Consider the following 17,397-nt stretch of genomic DNA (forward strand, 5'->3'; position numbering starts at 1 on the left):
AATCTGTACATAGATGATGAGTCCCTTTTGGGGCAAAACCTGTCCTAGATTGCTTGTATTCCGGTTCAGGGAGGATCTGGCTTGGCAGTTCGGGCTGGACTGTTCCCATTCGAGCAGAGTCAAGACTGATTTGCATAAGACTGGGTCCAAACTGAAGTGGAATGGTGGGTGACAAATTATGGATTGGGATGCGACCCTGAGCGATTGCCAGTGGGTGAGATTAATTCAGACATTTCATCAATCACCTTCTTGTTGTTTAAGTGTGATTCATGCCACTACCATAGATACTGAGCCTGGTCTTTTGATGTAACAAACAATAATACATTACCTGTTTGGCTAGGTTTGTGCTATGTAGACACTGCAATCTGGGCAATTTTAAATATGAGACACCCACACAGACATAGAAAAACATTCAGACACACACACATACACACCCTCACTCAGGGGTGGAGGGATTTATATCGACCGGCAATCGAACCATGTGGATTTCTATAAGGGGCAAAAAGTTGTAATGTCTAGTTTTTTCAATGGACAATAAGACATTAAATTACGCTAAGGAGGGATGGGCTGAGGCACAATGGTACAGCCAGTCAGGGTTGCTTTAACAAATCTGTTAATCATGGGGCATCTGGAATGGCATGTAATGGGGAGGTCTCTTTGTGCTGCTATTGGCTGTAGTTCTTTTCTTGATTCAGAAACAACTGTTTCTTCCTGCATTTTCAGAGAAGCACACTGGTACTTAGGAGCAGTGAAATTGTTGCACCAGTGAAGGGTAAAAACTCAACTCCCAAGAGTGTCTAGTATGGGGTTGGAGGAATGGTGAAGCGGGCCTCACCCCTACCCCTCGGGTCCTTGCTCTAAGCTTTTTTAGGTCGAAGCTGCACTTTCTGGTTTTCCAAAGACCTCTTGGGGACATTCAAAAAGCGTCCCTGGGAATGCATTCCTCAAGTTGCTTACCATTGGCTTTGTGGTTTGTAACTCACATTTGCCTGCTTTCTATTTGCTGGTTCTATTTGATTAAGGCTGTCCACCTTGAGTATAGCCCTTCTTTTGCCCAAACCCTATTTACTGCATTCTTTCACCAGTACTGGATTTCTGTAAACAGGCCTTAAAATCTTGTTAACTTGTTACATTTGCTGTGCATTCAGAGACAGAGGTTATGTGAGGCTCTGTCTTCCAGGGAGCTTGGTGTTTACTTTTCTTTTTCTAACTTTAAAGTGAGAGGATTTATGTGACAATAATGCTGGCTGTTAGTTGGTGTGCTTGAGGAAGGCTGTAGATGTTAATTTTTTTCTAGCACAGAGCAAAATGTAAATGTCTGTAAATTAACTTTGCAGATATTTAAGAACATGTCAGAATTAGAAAAGCACAAATGAAGTAAATTTTGGGGTAAAACTGAAGTGTGGTGGAAACAAATATTTTAATAAGATCAACAAATCAATACTCTGGATGATAACATTTACACACATGTGCGCTGTACACTTTTATCAGTAAAATTGTATGTTTGTGCAAATGTAACTGTCATTTCAGTTGATCATGTGTTGGCTGTAATGGCAGCACGCTACCACACTGTGCATTCTTAACTTTACTCCAGTCCACTCTACACCGCTCCACACCACTGCACTCTACTCTGCTTCACTCTACTCTACTTCACTCTACACCTCTCTGCTCTATTCCACTGCACTCTATACCACTCCGTGCCTCTTCACTCTGCCACTCTACTCGGCACTCTATGCAACTGTACTTTATGCCAATGCAGTCTAACTTGTACCACTCCACTGTATGCCAGTGCCCTCCATGCCAATCCACTCTACACTTCTCTATTATATTCAGCACTCTACACCACTCTGCTCTACACCATTGTACTTTATAGTGCACCACTCCACCCTTCTTTGAAACAACCTACTGTACGCCACTGCACTTGACACCACTCCACTCTATGCCACTGCTCTCTGCACCACTCTACATCACTCTACGCCACTGCTCTTCACGCCAATGCACTGTGTCACTCCACTATACAACACTACACTCTACGACAGTCTACTCTGAAACACTGCACTCTTCCACTCTATACCACCCTACGCTACGCCCCTATATTCTACGTTACACCACTGCACTATACTCTGCGCCACTGTACTCTACCCTACACCAGTGCACTCTATGCTACTCCATTATACGTAACTGCACTCTGCATCACTCCACTCTACGCCACCGCATTCTAGCCTGTGCCACTCCACTCTGTGCCACTCCACTCGGCAACACTGCACTCTACTCTGTAATAATCTACTATATGCCACTGTATTCCACTCTGTGCCGTTCCACTCAATTCCAAACCACTACACTCTACGCCACTGCACTCGCCTCAATGCACTCCGCACCACTTTATTCAGAACCAATACACTGCACTTTACGCTAATCTTCTCTGCACCACTGCACTGTATTCCACTATACTCTGCAACCCTCTACTGCATGCGATTGCACTGTACTACACTCTACACAATTGCGTTCTTTATCACTTTACTCTGCTCCACTCCACGACACTGCACTCTATGCCACTCTACACCATTGCACTTCACAATACTGCACTCTGCGCCACTGCACTCTGGGCCACTCTCCTCCACACCCCTCTGCTCAATTAAACTACACCACTCTGACGCTCTACTCTGCCCCTCTCTATGCCACTCCACAACTATACTCCTCTCTACAACTCTACTCCTCTCTATGCCACGCCACAACTCACTTCTCCACTCTGCCACTCCACTCTACAACACTCTACTTCACCCCATGCCGCTCTACAACACTACTCCACTCCCAGCTATGCAACTCTCTATACCACTCCACTCCTCTTTACAACAATCTATGCACCTCATGCACTGATCCTTGCACTTGGCTGGCCAAGCAGCCCCAAGATTCTTCACACCCACTTGATATGGCAAGCCCTTCGTTAGAAGGACGAGACCTGATTGGGGTTGTCTCGCCCTGTGTGTTGAGGACTGCCAGTTGCCTGAATACTTCTGAGCTCAGCAGTCCCTCTTGATAGCTGACTGTTAAACAATCGCTCCCAAATGCAAACTTCGTCTCCATACAGGTTACACAGTCCGTTCTTTGCTGAAACTCTGGCGGGGCTTGCATAGGGCTTACACGATGCTTCCTTCAGAGTTCAGTATGCAATGATTTTTATTATTTAAAAAAACTGAAGGATATAAAAGTATGCCACCTTCTTGCTGCGGGCATCGTTGGCATTGTGAAAACACCTTCAAATTAGCGATCCATGATTCTTAGCAGTAAATAGTCTAACAGTGAATTGATTTCTATTTGTAGAATGTCTGTTTTTTTATGAGCCATATTTACCATTTAATCTCAATTCAATAGACTTTGTGATCTATCGATTTAAACCATCAAAGTACAGAATAATTAAAAAGATTACAGTACGATACTTGCGCTTAGATACATCCAAAGAAATGGTTAAAATGTATACATTTTACAATTTGAGTCGATGAGAAAAACTAAATCAGAAAACCTCAGCAGACCGATATGCATTTCAGTCTATCCAAATTTCCCTAAGAATCGCCAATCGTCATTTAAAACTATGTTCAATATGTACAGCAATAAATAGACAAAGGTATGATTAGTTAAAATCCATATAATATACTTTGAACAATTCAGTTACTTGGCACCGGCCCGCTAGGTTATCAAAATAAAAAGCAGGCTATGTCATGGACCGAGGCAATCCTAAAAAACCGTTGCAAAAATTATTTTATATTTTTTTTAAAGATACTATAACGTAAAAAAGTCACAGCTAGATCTGAGCCGGACTGCTGACCTCAAGAAACTAAGAACGTATAACACAGAATTGCTTGAAAGCATTTGTAAAAAACATAAACGCTACTCTCACCTGTCTAAAGTTGCACTTCTTTAAAATGGGAATGAGAAGATTTTCTGGGACCCTCCTAAAAACTGCAGAACAATAAAAAAATGTATCATATCCTGTGGAGACTTCCCATCGCAGCCACAGGGAGGGACACTCTGAGCCAGATGGGCCAGGAGGTAATGAAAAAGGTCCAGACAGAACCTGGTCAGTAAGAATCGATCGTGGGAACTTTTGAGCCATAAAAGATAGGACTCTGTTTCCAATGTGAAATGCTCAAGCACACTGGGATTCTTCAGTTCCTCTGCTTCCCTGTCCATCTGCCGTTTTTTTAAGGAAGTTCTTTCACCCAACACAGGTCTCCTCTGCTCATATTCTCTGGGTTGGTGAATAAGTGTCAGCCCTTCCCAGTTCTGCAACGCAATCCCTTAAATACTTAAACCATGGAATTTGATGAAAGTGATCCAGGGAAAGGCAATCAGTTAAAATATCCTTACTTAGTGCGATTACCTCCCTAAGCCATAAATTCATCCACAATGATAGGGGACGGTAAGATAACAGATCAGAAAGAAAAGCAGAGCCCAATTCTTCATTTGACTATAATAGAGACAATACACTGAGGTAGACATAAAAGACGTTTTAAAAACGTATTTTCAGATGATTAATTAATATGAGAATTCCATAATGTGATAAGCGAATTGTTTCCCTCCACTGTGTACTACAGTTGAATCTAATGCTTTACTGTGCATAACAGTGTAAAAAGCTAATAATTTCTTTTTTTTTAGTATTTTTAACAACTTGGAGTTCCTCATGCTTCATGTAACCCCATATCTTGCTACCATAAGCCACCTTAGTAATGCACTTGGCCTTATAGATCTTCAAGAAGGCCCCAATAGGTCTGGTGCCCTGCCTAGATGCAAAATTAAATATGGCGGTATTGGCCCTGACAAAGTTCCCTTTTTCCCTATGATTGAGGGGGCGCCAAGTCATGGCAGAGGCAAACTACTCCCAAATATGAGAAGACCTCGGTCATGGGAACCGGCGTCGATCCCACCACAAATGAATAGGGTTTGCTGAGGAGTGAACCTACTTGCATTACAAAGGATTTTATTGTTCACTAGCAGGTCCAAGTCTTCCATAAAGCGAACAAATGAGGTCAATAAAGTTTGCAAAACCCTGGCTGTCCTAGACATGAGGACAGCGTCGTCCGCGTACAATAGTACTGGGAGGCACTGCCGGCTCACTTGTGGACAGTCAGTTTTCATATTCACAAGGGTTTGCTCCAAGTTATTGATGTACAGATTAAAAAGGAAAGGAGGCCAAAATACACCCTTTTCGGACCCCTCTCTCAGTTGTGAGCTGGCGGGTGACTCATATCCTTAGTGAATCCTTAGTGTCACTGTGTAAATCCCTCAATCCTACGTGGGCTAACTCCTAACGACAACATGGTCTGCCAAAGCTTTGATCTATTAACTAGCTTGAATGCTGAGGACAGATCCATGAAGGCTAAATAAACTGTGCCCATGGCGCGAGACAGTGTACTTGTTAAGTACCAAGTACAAGTTTAGACTTTGGTCCACTGTAGAGTGACCTGAGCGAAAACCATATTGGGCGTCAGGCAGAATGTTATTGTCTTCTGCCCAAGTAGAAAGCCTATTCGGAACTATGCGACCTACCACCGTTACCACTGAGTCCAGTAGAGAGATAGGTCCATAACAATGGGTACTAGCCGATCTCCCTTTTTGAAGACCGGAACAATTGTAGCTAGAGCCCAAGAAGCTGGACAACTGGACACAGCTGCGGCATTAATAAACTCGGTACTGGTCGGTACCCAGATGTCCATATCTGAGATGTAGAGATCAAGTGGGATCCCGTCCGGACCCGGGGCTTTATTCTGTCTCAACCCTGCTATACCTTTCTAACTTCCTCAGGAGTAAAAACCATGTAGGGAGTCCCCTTGGCTAGGTGCAGGTCTACCTTTGCGCCAGAGGGGAGTAAAAACATGTCTTCAAAATACCTGACCCATTCATCTTCAGTAATATGCAAATCCAAAAGATTATCATCTCCTGCCAAGATCGGATTGTTTACAATACTCCAAAACTTAGAGCTGGTCGTCAGAGTACTGGCTTCTATAAAATTTGCTCAGGCTTCGTCCTTTAATACAGATTTACGGGTAGCCAGGGTAGCTTTATAGAGTTTACGACAAACCTGAACAGTGGAGGGATCTCTTGGCTTCGTGCCAAGGACTACTCTCAAGTTCCTCGAGGCTTGTGACAAATCTGATTCGTACCATCTTGGTATTACAGATATTTGCTTACCCCCCACCCTGGGCCTTTAGTAAACTAGCAATTGTGCCTGAAATGGCGTCAAAAGCCCCCAAAATATTTGATGGGGATTGCCATAGTATCTATACAGGTTGCATACTCTTTGACACTGGAAGAGCAAGGACTCGTAAAACTCATCTGGTAACATCTAAACCCACTTCAGTCTCCTCCCACTGTCAGTCGTAGACAACGACCCCCTCTTGGTTTGAGCTGCCCAAGGCCAACGAATAGACATGCCCACAGGGTTATCATCACTGTGCTCACTCTCCTGAACGTACAAGTCCAAGATGTGTACAAAAAAGGGAGTAGAGACAAAAATAAAATCAATAATTGATTCACACCCTCTACCGGTAAAGGTGGGATTGATGTAATTAGTCTCCGGGGGCAGCTTATTCATGGATAGTGTTAAATCATAATCATTTGCAACCGCATCAAGTAAGTTGCCCTCTGTTGTATGCAAACCGGACAACCGTGCACAGCCCATGTGTTCAATCCCTCCTCTACTCAAGACCTCACACAAGTGAATGTTAAAATCTCCTGCAATCACAAGGTTAGTGTGACTCAGTATATCCAAACGCTGGTTTCTCAAAAAAGAGCCCATCCGGTAGATGTTACAGCCTTCAATGTGCGAAAGTACAGCATCATAGATGTTCAAAACCAGAAACTTGTTGAGCCCCTTAGAAAACATCAAAGCCTGTAGGGTGGAAAAATCAGTGTGCTACCAAACTGGTACAAACAGCCAAGGAGACAAAACTAATCAAACCTCCCTTTGCTCTACCCGTACTTGAGGGAATAGCTGGAACGAAAAACGTTTTAAAGCCTTCCAAGAATAAATTGTCAGTAGCCCACGTTTCCTGCAGGCATATTACGTGCTGTTTTATAAAGAGTATCCGACTTGGATCGAGAAACTTGCTCTCCAACCCTGCGACATTCCAGGAAATACATTTACATTCAGAAGGAGCCAAAATTGCCTGCCTCAGGGGCCCGGTTATCTGCTGAGTTGCAAGAAGCTTCGGTTCAGGTGGGGCTCTGGCAGGCAGTCAATCACAAAAGTCAAGCAATCTCAAACCTGCCCCGTCCCCCAGACCGTAGCGTTGGGTCCATAAAAGGTCCTGGCTCTGGGAAGGGGTATGTAAATTGAGGGCCTGTAAAAATAACCCAAAGGGAGGGCCATGATTGCAGAAGTAGGTCCAGTACTGGTAGGCTGCGAAGTCGATGAAAGTATTCTGTCCACAATGTGGCAATTGTTAAAGTTAATAACAATACAGGCCCCATTCCACACCTTCCTGACCCTTCCGACCCAGCTTATTCTCCTCAGCATAATGATTTGTCTGTCCACCCTCGGTCCTGGGGCGGTATTGGAGTTCAGCCAGTGCACCACTTTGTGAGTTGGCCGACATCCTTGTGTGCTCCCGCTGGGAGAACTGGGACGTTCGCAAGGACTACTACGAAGGGGGTGGATTCTGATGGCAGGTGTAGGGTACTCAAGCTTCGAATGGAGTTATTGTAGGCCTCCAGACAGAAATTGTCAATTGCCTCTCCTCACTGCATCTCCAGGATTGTGCTTAGGGTAAGAAGACTACCTCTTAAGTTATTGGCAGTGGTGGCAAGTCGGTTCAGGTTAAGGATAGACGTGGACACATCGAGGTGCCATCTGGTACTAGTCCCATTGAGGATTGGCACTGAGCTGGTTGACTTCTGGTGTCGTGCACCTGTGCACTACAGCTCACTGGGATTGCTGAAGCAGTTGGAACAAGGGACCTTGCACCTGCTGCCCTGGTGACTATCCTGGTGTCTACTTGAGGAGAGAAGTTCAAGGTGGAGAGGCGACTTTCTCGTGCTGATTGGCGTTAGACAATAGGGGTCTAGATTAAGGTCCAGAATAGTTGCGATAGAAGCTGCAGAGGGCTCCAGCATGGCAATCTGGTCCGTTTTGCATATAACCGTGGTATCAGGGGAACGTGGATTCACCCCATTGATTTGCGTCTTTTGGCGTTCCTCCCAATGGGGGGCACTCCTTTTAAGCCTCACTCCCTTCCCTATTTCGAGGTCCTGTACGGGTGATGCGGTGGCTGCTCCCGGTACGATGACTGTGAGGCCCCTTGGTCCAGGTCCAAATTGATCTTGCTACCCTCAGATAGGTCATTATGAGGTAGTTCACAGGCTGTGGGTCTGAGAGGGGAGAGGTGATCAGGGGGTTCATTGAGGGCCTAGTTTGCTGGGAACCGAGAGAGGCACCGAGCTACCAACTCGATCACTTTTTCCAATATGCCAACGGTTCTTAATCAAACAGCATCCATGGTTGATGCTGTGCTCGTGGGCGTTTTGCCAGACCTCCGGGTTGGCCTACAGTAAAACAAGATAGGACATTAAGTCCGTACCTGCCTCTGCTTAAGATCCTGGAAGCCCGGATTTCCTCTACGCAATCCCGGTGCAGCTCCTAGACCTGGGCTAGTAACATATTGCCGGGATCAAAAGCCAAAGGGGTTGCGTTCGGAGGAGGATTCTCATCTGTTGCTTAGAGATATTGCATTGCCAACCCTATCGGAGGCTGATGCAATATTGATGGAGGCGAAGTTGTCGTCAGATGAGACCGCTTTGGCCACTCGCTTGATCGCGTCTGGTAAGGCTGTGGGTCCTAATGGTCTTCCCATTGAACTATATAAGTTGCGTCCCGATAAGATGGCGCCGTATCTTCGGGACATGTTTTTCGCGGCACGTGCGGTGGGCTTCCTCCCCCCTGACCAACGTCTCGCCACCATAGTTGTGATACATAAAGAGGGGAAGCCGCGAGATCGCTGCGCTTCTTATAGGCCCATTTCGCTGTTGAATGCAGAGCCCAAAATTCTGGCCAAGGTATTGGCTAATCGGCTGGCCCGGGTCGTGGGCGACTTGATACATCAGGATCAGTCCGGTTTTATACCCCATCGGAATACCGCCCTGAATTTGAGGCGGTTGCACGGCGTGCTTGCTAGAGCGGAGTTCATACGTGAGCCGGCCATCTTGGCATCTTTAGACGCTACTATGGCGTTCGACACTTTGGAGTGGCCGTATATTTGGGCCGTGTTGGCGAAATTCGGGTTCGGCCCTGAGTTTATTGGTTGGGTAAAATTACTATATGCTGACCCACTGGCTCAGGTTGTGGTGAATGGTAGGGTGTCGGCTCCCCTCGCACTGGGGAGAGGTACGCGGCAGGGTTGTCCGTTATCACCCCTTCTCTTTGCACTTTCTTTGGAGCCTCTCGCCGCCTGGTTGCGTTGGGAGCCGTCGCTGCGGGGCATTAGATGGACGCCGGAGTTTGAGGACCGTGTCTCCCTCTACGCGGATGATATCCTTCTGCATCTTACCTCTCCCCGACAGTCGCTAATTGTATTGGTGGACGTATTGAATTCCTTTGGTCGCAACTCTGGCCTGGTCATCAATTGGGCCAAGTCATGTGTTTACGTCCTCGCGGGTGAGGCCCCCCTTTTGCTGCGGGATTGCCCTATCCAGATTGCTACACTGGGGTTCAAATATTTGGGAATCTTTATCTCTCTGGATCCCGCGGTCCGCTATGAGCGGAACCTTCTCCCTCCCCTCCAGCGATTGAAGGCCGACGTCGCGAAGTGGCGACGACTTCTGCTCTCGCCGCTCGGACGGGCGGCATTGTTTAAAATGATGTCGCTACCTCGCTTCTTGTACGCTTTGCAAAATACTCTAGACGTCGTGCCAGCCCGTTATTTCCGTGAGGTGGAGGGTCTTCAGCGCCAACTGTTTTGGGACGGGCGGCCGCGGATCGCTCTCGCCAAGTTGACGCTCCCTTGGTATGATGGGGGGGGGGGTCGCCCTTCCCGATATTAAAAGATACTATTGGGCGTCTCAATTGGCGGTGGTGAACCACGGGATATACGGTCCCGCCTTGAATCCGGCCTTCGAGATGGATAAATTACTACTCCAGGGTGGGGATTATAATAGGGCGCTGTATTCGGTGACCCCGGATGCACGGTTGACAGGACCCACGCAGGTTGCGGTGCGTGTGTGGCATGCGGCGAGTGCTGCGATGAAGTGGAGGGGTCGCTTGACTCGGGCGACGCCGTTGTATGCCTCCGAGCGGCTGGGTTGTTTGTGGAAAACGAAAGGCTTTGAGAAATGGGATATGATTGGTATATGTAAGGTGGGTGACCTTTGGGCGAAGGGGTCTTTTAAAACGTTTGAAATACTTAAAACTGAATACAAATTAAATGATAGAGAGTACTTCCGGTATGCACAAGTCTACCATGCGCTGTGTTCGGTCTTTCCGGACGTTGCTGCTATCCCCGAATATTCCCCGCTGGAGGATATAGTGTTAGATGGCTATGTGCCCGACAGCACTATCTCTCTGATCTACAAAAAACTTATTAATGATCGCGCGGACTTGCTAATCCGTCTGCGGGAGGCATGGATGGGTGACTGCTTGGAACTGGACGATGAGGACTGGGTAACGGCGGTGGCCTCCCCGAAAGAGGTGGCGATCCCGGCCCGCTTACGATTTGTACAGCTGAAGATCATCCACAGAGTGTATGTCACGGGGCCCGGTTTGCTACGTATGGGTTACTCGATGGATGGAAGGTGTAAGCGTGGATGTGGCCTGTCTGGTACCTTTCTTCATATCCTATGGGAATGTTTGGAGGTTGTGCGATTTTGGAACGGTATCCACACTGTAATGGAGGAGGTCACGCACGTTGCTCTGTTGCCAGAGGCTAGGAGGTGTTGGTTGAATGTCTGGGAACCGAATGACTATAATGTGGCACAGACGCAGTGGGTGACTTTGGGGTACATGGTGGCTAAGCGTAACGTTGCACAGCTGTGGGGTTCCCAGAGGCCGCCCACGGTCGCGGTATGGAAGGAGAATATGGACTGGTGTATGTTTAGGGAAAAGACGGCGTATGTGGCGAGAGGCAAGCCTGGGAAATGGACTAAGGTATGGGGTCCATGGAATTTATATCGTGGACATATCTGCACCCCTCCTCTGCCGTTAGAGGTCGATATTGCTTTGTCCCCCTAGCCACACATTCTGCGGGATTGTGTGAGGTGTGTTCCATGCTTTGTCTCCCCGTTGCCCCCCGCTACCACTTCCTGTCAAGAACTGCTTTAGACACTGTCCGTTGTCCCCCGTCCTGGGTAGCGCACGTTGCTATTTCGGACTCTCATTGCCTTGAGTGTGTTTTGTATTTAACAAAAAATGAAACGGTCTTTCTCGATTGCTCTCGGCCTATAGCCACGGCCTGTTGCATGTGCTCACGGACTGCCGGGAGCTTCGCCTCTGGTTCATTTGAATGTGTGGCGTTGCATTGCGGGCCTTCGGGTTCTGTAGCGGCCGGCCTTGGTGGTTGTAGGCCCTTGTATGTATTTTATTGTATAATAAAGGTTTCTTTAAAAAAAAAAAATAAAAAAAAAAAAGCCAAAGGGGTGGCCCAGCCCAGCCCCCTCCGAGCTCTGACGGGCATTTAATCTCATTCTTATACAGCCCTCGGTTTGCAAAGTAGGCCGCAGTAGAGCGGAACATGTACAGCAAAGATGGCATTCATTTCTGAAATTAGTTTATGCTAAAGGTGCTGCAGCGTTGCGTACATTACGTAAGGCCAGTTTGATCAAAGAAAGCATCTACCGACACTGAAGATATTTTTTTTTTTTTTTTTTTTTTTTTTTTAAAGTTTTTATTGAACAATAATTCGGTTACAAATACGGGCCTACAACCACTCGGGCCGGCCGCTAGGTACAGAAGGAAATCTACATATATCAAGGCTACAGTAGTTCCCAGGGCACTGCCCCGCAGTGGCTCCGGATAGTTCTCGAGGAACAGGAGGCTTAAGTCCAGCAATCACAAAAACAAAAAGAAAAACAATAAAAAACAAAAGGCGAGGTATGAGGGAAAACAGTGCAGGTCAGGCTCCCCCCGGGGAACTCCAGTCAGGACAATTGAGCAATCAACAAAAGGGAGGAGTACCGGGAGGCCGGGGACGGAGGGGGGGGGGGGGGGTCAAGGGAGATGAACGTCCATATGTAGTTATTCCAAAAGGTGCCAGGAGCCCTCAAGGGTCAGGGGGACATGGCGATATCAGTGTCTACCAGGGGGGGCGTACAGATACCTCCGCGATACGCATTCCATTGCCCCCAAATTCTACCCCATGCCCCCGGCTTGCCACGGGCCACATACACTGTCTTCTCCCTAAACATACACCAGTCCATATTCTCCTTCCATACTGACACGGTGGGCGGCCGTTGAGCGCCCCAAAGTTGCGCTATGTCCCTCTTGGCAATCATGTTCCCTAGGGCCGCCCACCGAGTCTGAGCCGCGCTGTAATCATTGGGCTCCCACACATTCAGGACACAGCGACGCACCTCCGGCAGCAGCACAACCCCAGTGACCTGTCCCATAACCGTATGAACCCGGCGCCAGTAGTCCGCCACCTCGTGGCACTCCCACAGGATATGAAGAAAGGTGGCGCTGAGCCCACAGCCCCGCTTACAGAGCCCGTCATCGGAAAATCCCATCGAAACCAAGCGAGGACCCGTCACATACACCCGGTGGAGAATTTTGAGCTGTACCAACCGGAGACGAGCCGGAATAGCGACCTCCCTGGGGGACGACAGTGCAGACTGCCAATCCTCGTCGTCCAATTCCACCCCATCCCCAGTCCAAGCCTCCCGAAGGCGCACAAAGAGGTCAGCCCGATGATTAATTAATTTTTTATAAATTAAAGAAATAGTACTATCAGGGACATGTCCGTCAAGTATGCGGTCCTCGAGGGGCGAGGAAACCGGAATCTTGGTCCCCTCCCCGAAGACCGAGAGCAGGGCGTGCCGAACCTGGGCGTAGCGGAAGAACTCCCTGTCAGTCAGCTCGTATTCGGCCTGGAGCACCGCGAAAGTCTTAACCGCGCCCTTGTGCCACAGGTCTCCCACTTTGCTGATACCAATCGTGTCCCACTGGTCAAACCCCTTCGTGGTCCAGAGGCTGCCCAGGCGGTCGGAGGCAAACAAGGGAGTAGCACATGTTAATCGCTCACTCCAGCCCATGGCCGCAGTGGCAGCCCTCCAGGTCCGCACCGCAATCTTAGTAGGACCCGTCAGGGTCCGGCCAGCCAGGCGGGAATAAAGTGCCCTGTTATAGTTCCCGCCGGGAAGCAGGAACTTGTCCATCTCATACGCCGGATTCAAGCCGGGCGCATACGTGGCGTGGTTAATGGCCGATAGTTGCGAGGCCCAATAGTACCTGCGAATGTCAGGAAGCGCGATGCCCCCGTCATACCAGGGGAGAGTGAGCTTAGCAAGAGCAATACGCGCCCGCCCGTCCCACACCAGTCTCCTCTGCAGGCTCTCCACCTCCCGAAAGTATGCCACTGGGATAACGTCGAAGGAGTTCTGGAGTGCATAGAGGAACCTGGGAAGGGACATCATTTTGAACAACGCAGCCCGACCCAGCGGGGACAGGGGCAGCCTGCACCACCGGGCCGTGTCCTCCCGCAGTCGCCGAAGTGGACGCAGGAGATTCTGCTCATAGCGAGCCACCGGGTCCCGCGAAATGTATATCCCCAGGTACTTAAAGCCGCTCAGAGATATTTGGATCGGGAGCCGAGGCGGCAGGAGAGGAGGACCACCAGAGATGGGATAAACGCAGGATTTAGACCAATTGATCGTGAGACCCGAATTGTTCCCAAAGGAGGTCAGAACGTCAAAGAGGACGTTGAGCGACTGCCGCGGTGAGGTGAGATAAAGGAGAATATCGTCCGCATACAGCGAGACCCGATCTTCGAAGCCCGGGCCCCATCGGATCCCTCTAAGCGAGGGCTCCCAACGGAGCCAAGCAGCGAGTGGCTCCAGGGCGAGAGCAAAAAGCAAAGGGGACAACGGGCACCCCTGCCTCGTGCCCCTGCCGAGGGCAAAGGGCCGAGAGACCCGCCCATTCACCACCACTTGAGCCATGGGTCCCGTGTAAAGGAGTTTCACCCAGCCAATAAATCCTTCCCCAAAGCCAAATTTAGCCAAGACAGCCCAGAGGAATGGCCACTCAATAGTGTCAAAGGCCATCGTGGCATCCAAAGAAACCAGCACGGCCGGTTCGGAGAGGAACTCTGCCCTGGCAAGGGCGCCGTGAAGACGCCGCAAGTTAAGAGCGGTGTTGCGGTGCGGGATAAAGCCGCATTGGTCCGGATGAATAAGGTCGCACACGACACTCAACAAGCGATTGGCAAGGACTTTCGCCAGGATTTTAGGCTCCGCATTGAGCAGTGAAATAGGCCGGTAAGAAGTACAGCGGTCTCGCGGCTTGCCCTCCTTGGGGATAACGACTATAGTGGCCAAGCGCTGGTCGGCCGGAAGGGAACCCGCCGCAAGAGACTCGCGGAACATGCGACTGAGAAAGGGCGCAAGCTTATCAGGACGCAATTTGTATAGTTCAATGGGCAGACCGTTAGGACCCATAGCCTTGCCCGAGCGAAGGGAGCGAATCGCGGTCGCTATTTCATCCGACGACAAGGGGGCGTCCAGCCGCTCCCGGTCCTCAACGGACAGGCCGGGCAGGGCAATATCTCTCAGTAGAAGGCGAGAGTCATCCTCATCCCTGTCAGTCACCGGGGAGTACACCGCCCGGAGGTGGTCGGCGAAACATTCCACAATCTCATCCGGCTCAGTCACACACACACCATCCGCAGCACGCAACTCAGGGACCACACGATTCACTCTCTCCTTTTTGTCCAGCCACGCAATCAATTTTCCCGCCTTGTCCCCGGCGTCATACAATCGGCCCTGCTGCTCCCTATACATAGTTTTGGCCGCGTCAGTGACCAGGGACCTATATTCAAACTGTTTCAGGCTAAGGGCATGTAGCCCGTCCGGAGTAACATTCGCCTCCAAGGCCGACTCCAGCCCCGAGATGTCAGTCTCCAGCTTCACCACCGCCTCGCTCCTAACCTTCTTAGCCACCACTATCTGGGAGAGGGCGTGTCCGCGGATCACAGTTTTAAAGGCTTCCCACAGGGACAACGCAGACGACACCGACCCCTCGTTTTCACTGAAGTATTGGTCCATGGCCTTAACCAGGCTATCACGAGTCGTAGGGTCCCGCAGGTACCATGGGTTAATGGGAGCTATCCGCCCTGCGGACCGCGACCCGGTGTCGAAGAGAAGCCACAGCGGAGAATGGTCGGAGATACCACGCGCCAGGTGCCTGACCTCTCGAATCCGACCAGTCTGCGCCGCGGGCATAAGGAAGTAGTCTAACCTGGAGAGACTCCCATGCGCCCCCGAGTGAAAGGTGAACTGACATTGGGTCGGATGCATTAGTCTCCAACTATCCACCAGGCCGAAGGTCTCCAACATCCCACCCAGCCATGACTGGGCAGCGGGGAGGGTCCTTGGTGGGTGACGATCCAGTTCACCCGAAACCACAGAATTAAAGTCCCCGCCCATGAGCAGGAGGCCGTCCGGAAGGTCAAGCAGCATTCGACCCAAGTCAGTAAAGGTGGAGTTCTGGAGGCCCGGGGGGACGTAGATTGAAACCAGGGTAAGGGGCTGCCCCTCCCACCTCCCAATCAAACACACATAGCGCCCTCTGTCATCCGAGACTATCCTCGTGATCTCCACCGGAAGGGAGGCTCGCAGGAGAATGCCCACCCCCCTGGAGCCAGTTGTGAAACCAGAATGGGCTACGAGGCGGTATCCCCCCCTGTTCATCGCATGACAGACATTGCCGACCAAATGCGTCTCCTGGAGAAACACCACATCAGGAGTCAAACGACGCAAATATTGCAGTACAACACCCCGCTTGATACGGTCCCCCAACCCATTGACGTTCCATGACATAAGCCTCAACCCGTCTCCCCCCATCCCCTCCAATAGATCAAGAGACCCCCAGCCCGCAGCACAGTTCCCAAATGTGGACAAAAATCAATACCTCGCCCTGTAAACAAAAAACACACAACAAAACAACCCCTCTTCCCCCCCAACCCCACCCCAAGTCCAACTCCCCCCACCCTGCACCCCTGCGGGCCAAAAAACCCCCCCAACTTGCAGTGTGCCTGTCACCCCACTAACCCCATTCTACGAAAAGACCCCGGAGGAGGAAAGGGACCCGACCCCGCCCGCACCCCTCACGGGTCCTGGGAAGACACAGTATGCAAAAGAAGTAAGACCCAACTGTACAGTGCAAAACAGCAAAATCAAGGACCAAAAGTCAGTCTAAGGGGACCCGTCACCTGCGGTGCCCCCAGAGGGCCCGGGGCGGCCACCCCCGTCCGGCAGCGAGTCCAGCCAGTCACTTGCGGCCACAGGAGAGTCAAAAAAGGCTGTCCGCTCTCCATGCTCCACTCGGAGTTTCGCAGGGTAGAGCATCGAATACTTCAGGCCTAGCTCGCGGAGACGGCGCTTCACACCTTGGAATCCCATCCGCTGTTTCTGGACCAGTTGCGTGAAGTCCGGGTAAAAATTGATGGTCGAGTTCTCGTGGCGGACCGGGCCATGGGTCCGTGAAGCCTGCAGAATAGCGTCGCGGTCCCTGTAGTGGAACAGTCTGGCCACGATAGGCCTCGGGGGGGCCCCCGGCCGCGGCCGGCCGCCCGGAACTCGATGGGCCCGCTCCACGGCGAAGAATTTGCTTAGGCCAGCCGGGGACAGCTGTTGCAGGATAAGTTCCTCGACCACGAGGTCCACCGGGCGGCTGTCGGAGATCCGACACCTCCGCACCCAGAGTGGAGGTCCGTGTATCAAGGGCCTGGACCCTCTCGTTGGTTTTGGAGAGGTCGGCCCGAATCAGGGTGACATCGATCGCGACAGTGTCGATCTTACGGGCCAGGGTCTCATATTGCGTCGCGATGGTTTCCCTGATGCCCTCGATGGCGCCCATAATGTCCTGCAGGGAAAGTTCCGTAGAGACGGTCGTGCCTCCCCCTGCAGCATCCGGGGGGAGGCCAGCAGCGCCAGGGGACCCCCTGCCCTGGGTATAGCGGTCCATGTTGTTGCTCTGGACCGCTCCCCCGCGGAGAGAAGCCTTGGTCTTGCGCCCCTCCGTACCCCCTTTGCCCCCCATGTGAGCGCGGTCTCTCAATGGGACCTCCAATCAAGAGGTGTGTGGGCGCCAGCAAAAGGACCACAAACTGTCGGTATAGGGGTCGGAGGCGTTAGGCACACCAGTAGCAGATGGAAGCAAACCGCGGGCAGAGGCCCAGGAAGCACCTCGTCACCTCGAGC

General features: G+C 50.5%; 1 protein-coding gene across 4 annotated transcripts in view; it reads left to right on the forward strand.

Moving 5' to 3' along the window:
- PIK3CB (phosphatidylinositol-4,5-bisphosphate 3-kinase catalytic subunit beta) overlaps nt 1-17,397 on the forward strand; it is a 965,971-nt gene that overhangs the window by 576,882 nt on the left and 371,692 nt on the right. The gene's annotated exons all lie outside the window — the stretch shown is intronic.

This window comes from Triturus cristatus, chromosome 11, assembly GCF_964204655.1.
Source record: "Triturus cristatus chromosome 11, aTriCri1.1, whole genome shotgun sequence".
Classification (NCBI taxonomy): Eukaryota; Metazoa; Chordata; class Amphibia; order Caudata; family Salamandridae; genus Triturus; species Triturus cristatus.